The sequence below is a fragment of the Scleropages formosus genome, chromosome 7 (genome assembly GCF_900964775.1).
Source record: "Scleropages formosus chromosome 7, fSclFor1.1, whole genome shotgun sequence".
In the NCBI taxonomy this organism is placed as follows: Eukaryota; Metazoa; Chordata; class Actinopteri; order Osteoglossiformes; family Osteoglossidae; genus Scleropages; species Scleropages formosus.
The window spans coordinates 26,810,512-26,819,873 of NC_041812.1; the positions used below are offsets into that span (position 1 = coordinate 26,810,512).

The 9,362-nt window shown below is 42.9% G+C and overlaps 1 pseudogene; it reads right to left on the bottom strand.

The window, feature by feature from the left end:
- Nucleotides 1–2,527: 2,527 nt before the first annotated feature.
- Nucleotides 2,528–5,710, bottom strand: LOC108926251 (trans-1,2-dihydrobenzene-1,2-diol dehydrogenase-like; annotated as a pseudogene).
- Nucleotides 5,711–9,362: the final 3,652 nt, after the last annotated feature.

Sequence of the window (9,362 nt, forward strand, 5' to 3'; positions counted from 1 at the left end):
ACCATCTCTAGGTGCTTTTCCTGTCCTCTCTTTTTAAAGATGAATGAAATGGCAGCTTCATGAAAACATTTCACTTTGAAACTATTTGCCTTCATTAGTTTTGAACAGAATCTTCTTTTGGGAATTTGGTATTTTTATTATTCATTAAGGGACAAGCGCTTTCAGACAGTGTGTGTGATTATTCATTGATGTAATAATACATTTTTAAATATAAATTCCTGTACTTATTATATAGGGTTACTTTTTAATATTGTGCTTGAAGTTTTGCAGCTAATATGTTTTCTCCATTTATTGATTTAGCTGCTGCTTTTATTCAAAGTGACTAACAATGTGAAGCTACTCACACTGATTTACCTGTTCATGTGCAGGGGGTATTTTTATGGGAGAAGTTTTACGGCAGGTGCCTCGCTCAAAGGTATTATAGAAGTATGTGGGATTTGAACCTCCAATGCTGATAACCAAAGGTGACAAGTCTGATCACTGTGTTACCTGCTGGTTGAAGTTTCTTCTGAACACTGGAAATACATTTAACGTTCAATGTGCTTGTTATGGTCTGTATAAGGAAATCGCATGTTGCTGTTCTAGTCAAAAAGGACAAAACAGCACATTCTTGTTACTGAACCTCCTAAATCTTGCTTTGTTCTGTAATACCTGTTATTACTACTAGGGGCTGCATTGATTGTCATTTATTATTTGTCCTAACTGCCTCCTACTAGGGGGTGCGGTGGCGCAATGGATTGGACCGGGTCTTGCTCTCCAGTGGGTCTGGGGTTCGAGTCCCACTTGGGGTGCCTTGCGATGGACTGGCGTCCTGTCCTGGCTGTGTCCCTTACGCCCTGTGTTGCCGGGTAGGCTCCGGTTCCCCGCGACCCTGTATGGGACAAGCGGTTCAGAAAATGTGTGTGTGTGTGCGCGCGCGCGCATGTGCCTCCTGCTTACCTGTCTGACTTATAGTACACCAGCCTCCCAACTTGTTTTGGAAATATTAAATTTGATTTTGAGATTTTTACTGCATTTCAGTTAAATAAAAAGAAATTAAACTCTTGTTCCCTTTTTAGTCAGTAAGTTCATATATGTTTGGACGAAGCTATTATCTTTCGTTTAGCTGATGCCTTTTTCCACAGTAATTTGTAGCATCACTTTGTTATTGTTGCAGTTATTTACACATTTATACATCAGGGCGTTCTAGCCAGGTGAGTGCAAGGTAAAGTCCCTGCTAAAGGGTACTGCATCAGGAATACAATTCAAACCCAGAACTTTAAGACTGCAAGACGCTAGATAACCACCGTAATGACAACATTACCTCCTTTGAATTTGTGTATGAATATATTTTTTCCAGACCACAGCAAATCATCTGTAAATTGGGATTATGTGACTTCATGTTCTCACAAAGAGATAATGAAAAAACAGTGTTTTCTCTTACATGGCCCAGTATTTGGAACATTAAACAAAAGCAATGTTTATTCAAGTTGAAAATGACTGCTGAGCCCAAAGTGTTTTAAGGCTTTGCTAAACTCACCAAGCTGATCAACCTTGAAAGCCATGGAAATCAACTTGGATTACCATCAAATTGCCAAAGTGCTCATGAACATAGCCGTTCGTGCTGGAAAAACAGAGCTCTGGCTCAGCTCCGAACAAGCCAAAATTTTGTGCAGGTTAATATTAGATTATTTCAGCCTTCATGGTCTTGTCAGAACTAATTCAAAAATCTCATAAATAACACATCAATTATAGATTAAACTGAAGTCAAACAATGGTTCTCTGCACAATTAATTTCTCACATAGACTGCTTATATAAAACAGGCTGCAAACAGAAATGCGTGCATGTACACGATAGAAATATTGACGGTTTTTATGCTTCAGATCCAAGTCTGGTGACTTAGATTTGCAGTGTACAGAAAACAGCTGAATTAAAGCATTTTCAACTTTCCTCTGTCATGACTCCTGTTATGCGGCCATCTAGCAGCACTGTTTACATAATGGAATACCTTGTTCACCTTGTGCTGACTGATCATTGACTATGCCAACATTTATATCATTATAAACACCTCAAAATGTACATACTGTATGTGGACGGCATCTCACTGGAAGGGAGTTTTTTGCAGTATACAGGCTGTGTGTTTTTGCTGTCTGGCAGAAACTGTATCCATTTGTCATTTTAAACAATCTTTTTGCAGTTTTACATGTTATTAATAAAACTTAGGTTAAGTATCTCTTAGAGGCATGTACCAGCCAAGTCCTGCTGAGTCCAGCATTCTAACTATCAGGGTACACCTGATGTTCAAAGCTGAGGTTTTCATCCTCAGTCAGCTCAGTCCTATCGTACATCACGGCCTACCGAAAACTTAAAATGAAAAAGTCATTAAACGGTGCAGTCCTAAAGAGTAGTTAGAAAGGTGGCATGGCTACAGGTGGAGAAGAGGGTAGCACCACCTAAATCGCCTTACAGTATTTGCCTCTCTCCTGATATCTACTGGGGAAGAGTTGTATATTTTGATCTCTGAATGCATTGTTCATATACTGTTGCCTATATCAATGTCAATGGCCAACCGTCAATGGCACCATGAAGCAGATACCGTGGTGTGGAAGGGTCAGCGTCTTGGCTGAACACCACCCCCACCTGTCTCCTGGCTTCATCCATGATCTCTGTCAGCATGGCAGAGTCTGCAAGGGTCATCCGAGAGCTCTCCTTGAGTCCTATTGAAGAACATGTGGTGTCATTTATATTTGTTTTCGCAATGGTTGGGCTCACATGTCACAAAGGAAAAGTTTCACATCCTGTTGTATTACTGAGGCTGATGGCATATATTATATAAATGGCTTTAATATATGTATTATATAGCTTCCATTAACTTGAATTCCAATACAGTAAGAAGAAACTGAATGCCAGTATAGTACTAATGACAGTAACGTGATTATTATATTAGTTTAACTGGTGCTTTTCCTGAAAGCTGTTTGGAAAGTTTTGTATACTGAGTATATGTTTGTATACTTACAATTGTTCCCTATTTATACATCTAGGTATAAACCTTATGAGTCTACATGTTTTAACTGGAGCAATTCAGGGTAAGTACCTTGCTAAGGGTACTGCAGCTAGAAGTGGAATGTTGATGTGTTTATATACATTTACATTTACATTGTTATATACATCATTACAAATGTCTGGTTTTTTTAAATGCATTTGTTTTTTACTGATTTTTCTTCTTTTGGTGACAGTACCATTGAGCAGGCACTGCCGCACTTCCTCAGCCTCATAGCGCAGCCCCGTGCTGTTGGTGAAGTTGAGGGGCATAGCGGGTTCAGGGAGGGTGTACTCTGTCTCCTTCCCATTCACCACCACATGAGTAGGACACCACGTAGGAGAAAGTACCTGGGACAATTCAAAATAAAGCATAACGTGCGCACTGAAACACCTTTAAGAAGGAACACGTGGGGGACGGAGAATTCCTGCATTGCTCCTAGGCTGCACACATTCAAATTAGGAGTGTTTGAAAGAAATTGATCAGCTAGACTGAGGACACTGAAGTTTCTGTTCCCTGTCAGTTGCTGAAGTTGCATTCTGAAGTAAGGTAGACCTATCCTGATAGTCCCCATTGTTCCACAGATAGTGGCATCGTTGGGGAGGGCTGTGGAAATGGAAAATCCACAAACGGCCATTCTGTTTCTAGGGAACTTCAAGACCACCACCATTGATTCGTCAACTCCTGAAATACAGCATAGTCAAAATGTCAAAGGGATTAAATATTACTGTGCTGTTTGCATCATTTATCATGTTTGCCTCGTTTGTTTTGAAAATGGTCACTAATAAGTGCTTATTAATTTATGCTTGACCTGTTTAGGTCTAACAAAACCTCATATTTGGAGACGGAGCAATACACTCATTTCTATCACTTAAACTTCTGGTCCCAGGAAATGGATCTTGACACTAATCACCTGTATCCAGGCAGACTCCAGTAGCTTGGATGGACTCTGGCCTTTCACCTTTGAACACCATGAGCACAAACTGCAAGCAGTAGACCCCGATGTCCAACAGCACACCCCCACCCAGCTCCTTTTCCACAGAGTGTGGGATATGTTACTGGGGGGAGCCAAAGTAGGCCTCAACCATCTTCACCTCCCCCACGATATCCTGCATAAGCAGTCGAGAGATCTCCCGGTATACAGGGAAGCACCGCGACCACAGTCCCTAAAAGAGGAGAGATCTAATCTCATCTAAGGTCTTGTTTCCAGAGCCTGAGAAGAAATGTTCGTCATCCCTCTGGTGAGAAGTAGAAGAGTGGATTAAATTTTCTGTAAAGTCAGCAGAATTAGTTTGAAAATATACTTTTGTACATTCAGTCGAAACATTTCTCCAAAGTGGTTCACAGTGAGTCATTCTATGGTAAGTACCTTACTCAAGGGTACTACAGTATTTTAACCTAGGTCCTTTCGGTAGAAGGCACCAACTCTAACCACAAGACACCCTGCTGCATCATGTACTCTATATACTAACGAGTACCTATAAAATTTGCCAATATTAATCAGTCAGCTGGCAGCATACTTGTCATTTTAAAATTTGACCAAAAAAAAATCAGACAGCTGGTAGCGTAATGGTTACAGCTACTGCCTTTGGACCCAAAGGTCTCAGGTGTGAGCCTCACCTCTGGCTGTAGTACCCTTGAGTAAGGTACTTATCCTAAATTGCTCCAGCAAAATTACCCAGATGTATAAATGGGTAAATAATTGTAACCTTGACACTGTAACTTGCTTTGGAGAAAAGCATAAGCTAAATGAACAAATGTAAAATTGTTGTTTAAAGTCCCAGCAGGGACCTTTCTATTAAACCTCTGAGCCTTTTGAATGTGATTGTTCCAGTGAAAATATCACTATTTGGGTAAACCCTTGGCTGAGAAGGTAATGCATCTGCCCCCTACCTCCATGAGGAAGACATTGTTTTTCCTGGCTGCAGTGATGAGCTGGTGCACCTCCCTGGAGTTCATAGCGAAGGGCTTCTCACAGAGCACGTTCCTCCTGGCATGGAGGAAAAGCAACCCCACACACAGGTACACAACATCTGCAAGAGCGCAGGAGGATCACAATGAGAGGTGGCTTTCACTCGGACAGGGAATAATCTGGAGTCAATCAATCAATCAGTTAATTGATCAATACCATGACCTCTGCAGTGTTCTGCAGCATTGAGCCCTTCTCTTTGTTTACCCACCAATCTCCTGGTCTTCTGCCAGCTCCTCATAGCTCCCATATGACTTAGGGATGCCATGCCTCTTGGCGAACTGTTGTGCGTCCTCCAGTTTGCGTGCTGCCACCGCCATTACCTAGGAGGAGAACTGTCTCATCCCTTTTGTCTCAGAAAAATGTCTCTTACCTGGCCCATAAACCCTGGTTATTATTGTTGTTTTGCTACAAAAAAAAAAAGACGACAGTATGACATAACACACACAGAAAAGTGCCCTGCTTTTGCTTCACGTATAGGTGGATGGTAGAGGGCAATTTCTTTTGAATAGTGACCCTCCCCCCATGTCCTTCAGCTACACTGATTGTAATGATTTTGTCAGCAGCCCAAGCTTTGAGTACCTGGTGGCCCCCGGAGACAGCGTCCTCATTGCCACAACAAAGTCGTGGCTGATCTTCCCTGCACCACATATTCCCCACTTGGTTGCCATGTAGACCTCAATGAGACGGTAGACGAACAGATTATGGAGGTCAGCTTGTCCCCCTGGTCGTGTTGCTGTCAGGCAAACACAACCCCTCTTGCTTTCATCCAAAGGAATCTGCCACTTGTCTAGTATTCAGCAATTTATAGAAAAATTAGGTACAATTTTTTTCTTAACTTGTCTACCTGTGAAGCTGATTGGTCACCTCTCTACATTGCAGTACAACTAGTAGAGGATTCCAAGAACAGGAGAAAGCGGTTTATACTGGTCATCTCAGGTCATCTGCTTGTTGGGCAAGAGTCATCCAAGGGATCTTAATGAGTGAAACATGATGCTGACCCGAAACATACGTGACAGCCAGACTAAAAAAGCTCAAAGTCTGTGTGGGAAGTGTGTGGATAATGTATGAAGTTGTTCCAGTTTTCTGCCTGGTGAATATCCCAAATAGGTGACTTGCCTTGTACTGTGCTTTAACAACTGACAGTACGAGGGCTGCATAATTTTGGGGATTTAAATCACAGTGAAATTTGAACAAAATGGATGTCCACCAATGTATTTGATGGTTAGGTTCTGTAAAGTCTCAGAAATTGCTATGATAAATAAATAATGCTATGTAAGACACACACACACACACACATTTTCAGAACCGCTTGTCCCATACGGGGTCACGGGGAACCAGAGCCTACCCAGCAACTCAGGGCGTAAGGCCAGAGGGGGAGGGGACACACCCAGGACGGGACACCAAGCCGCCTCAAGGTGCCCCAAGCGGGACTCGAACCCCAGACGCTCCCAGAGAGGAGGACCCAGTCCAACCCACTGCGCCCTGCTATGTAAGACTTTTTATTTTATTGCTGGGCCCCTGCCGCTGCACATTTCTAGCTTTCCGGGCTCTTTTCGAGCCCTACCAATAAGATGCACTAGATGGCAGTCGCATTACAGTCGAGCGGTCATCTCACAGCTCTCCATCCACCTCCCTGAGATGTCTTTGTGGAATACCCCCAGGATGTGGACACCCCCAGGTGTAAACACAAACACAGCAGAAGCCAGTATATTTTGATATAAATTCAAAAACGAAAGAAAAGCGCAGTGATTAGAAAAACAATAACCATTCAAAATGATAATGTGAGTTACTGGGTTTGCAGAAGGAGCGAGCAGCCATTTTTCTGAACGCATTCAGACTCCCTCCTGCAAAGCATAACGAAGCTTTTCAGCGCTGTCCATTTTTCATCTATTGCCTCGTGCACAGGGGAGTCTGCAAATGTGCTGAATATGAATAGCAGGTCTTCTCTGCTTATAATAGCCGGAGACCTAAAATGTGTCAATATTGATTTCATGTGAGTCAATCTGGCGATTTATCTATCCACAATCTGTGCTAAAAATAGAAATAAATCTTTTTCATTGGGAACAATGAATTCTCTGAATGACTGTCTGCTGGGAGGCCCCTCCCCTTTGTGCCTCATAACCACATGCATTCACGAAGCCATGTGCCGTTGTCATAACAACAAGGTACCATCTGGGCAATTTGTATGCAAATGGAATCAGACGGGGCCTAGTCCTTCCACCTCTAGGCAGAACCTGGTTACCATGGGAATGCCCATCTTCCCCTTGATCCATTTGGAAGTTTTTTGGCCCGCTGTTATTTATATGTGACAAGGTGCCCTGTGTAACATGACCATGAGTGAGAACTAATGGGCAGGAATTGCTGGTCGTTCCCAAGAAGATGGATCATCCTTAGGGTGTGTGTGAGAATGTGGGTTATGAATGAAATTCTCTCAGATCCCTGTATGGGTGGCAGCACACAGTCACTTCTACTGCTGCTGTTATTATTATAATGGCTATTGCTATCATTAGTGATAGTAGCAGTGCAGATATTTGTACCCAGAATGACTTATACAATTCCATTCACCTTTATTACCATTATAACGAAATTCGATTCACTATCCATATACACGGATATTTTTATTTTATTCAAATTGAGTTCTTTGCTCATGGCAACAGCAGCAGCCATCTGGATACAAGTTCAGATCTTTAACTACTGAACTCTTCAATTTTATCGAGCAGATCCATTTTAAGGATTTTACCTTGGAAAGCAGTGCAAGGATGTCGGGGTAAAACTTTTTAATGGGAGATTTTTTTTTTTTATGTTGACCAAGGTCAAATAGATTTTGCATGGTTAATATCTCGACAAGAAAGAGTCGGAGGAGAGACGAACGATGTCATTTGGAAGGTAGAGGGGTTGCATGAGCATTAGTGTTTAGCTTATGCAAGTGTCAGGTGAGTCGAGCGCCACGAGATGACAGTTCTGGGACAGGATGTGTTGGAATGATGGGTACAGGAAGGGAATGCTAATCAGGAGAGTATTTCAGAATATTTATGCATTGTCGCCGACCGTGTCTCTGCACCACACAAACAAAATATTCATGGACTAACGCGATCGTAGAAATGGAGGAACGCCACGAGGCTCCCGGATCCACACAATCACTATTTTATGACAAATACAAATCTTTGGTTGCAAGTTTTCAGTTTTATCTCCTAGCGCTGTGCTTGACGGGAATAGAAATTGATCTGGTCTTAATGCACACATCTGATGCAGACTGCAGACGTTTCTCCAGGGCTGTTCGGCTGCCTGGTTTCTCACCGCAGGAGCGGCTGCTTCCCTTTTGTCCCGTCTTCAAGGTCACCGCCAGAGAAGGGTGTCAGGCGAGATGGAGGACTGAGGGGGGGGAGTCATGCTGATGAATGTGGGGGGGGGACCCTGCCGTTTCTTTTTTTTTTTTTTCTAAGAAATGCATTCAGTAGAGGAAATCTGTGATGAGGAAGAGAGGGGCTTCGGTAGAAACCAGGACAGAACGGCTCCATGTGCGCCTGAGGATGGAGCAGATCCACGACAGACTGAGCAGGGCAGCGGCACACTGGTAACATCACTAATAACCTCTCTCAGTAAGGTAAACTGCCCTGGGGCCGCTGGTAGCCTAATGCAGTCCAGTTTGAAGGTTGCAGGTTCACATCCCACCCACTGCAGTAGCGCTCTTGAGCAAGGTGGTCTCCTGAAGGTGCTTCAGTGGAAATTACCCTGCTGTGTAAGTGGGTAAATAATTGTAACTGCTTTGGAGAAAAGTTTCAGCTAAGCGAATGCATATCAATGTATAAAGTTTCACTTGAAATAGTGCCAATCACAAACAGAATTTCTTCATTTTCCCGACTTTGCTCCAAAGCACCTTACAACGTTGGGTTTTTACACTACGGTACATGTGAGTTACCCATTTGTGCAGATGGGTGATTTTTTTTACCTTGCTCACGGTTACTACAGCAGGAGCAGGGATTCCATCCCAGGTAAGTTGAATGGCAGGCGAGGATTTTAACCACCACATAACCTGCTGTTCTGGGTTTTGCGATCCACTGCGAAATGTGGGGGAGGTTAACAAACTCCGAGGCAATTTTTCCATTCTTTTCGAGAGGAAAAGTGTATGTGTGTTAAAGATCCACCCTCCCCTATGAGCAGTGGATGTTGCTGCACCGCTGTGCATCGCTCAACCCAAACATCTTACACTGTTTTATCATGTTACAGTGAATTACAGTGAAATCACCCAACCAGTTACATCATTTTAATCACCGCTAGAGTCCTGAGTGCAGAACTTAATTAACACAATAGCGCCACGCAGGCCTCCAGTGACGCCAGATTATATTAATAAGTGCATTACCTGTAAATCC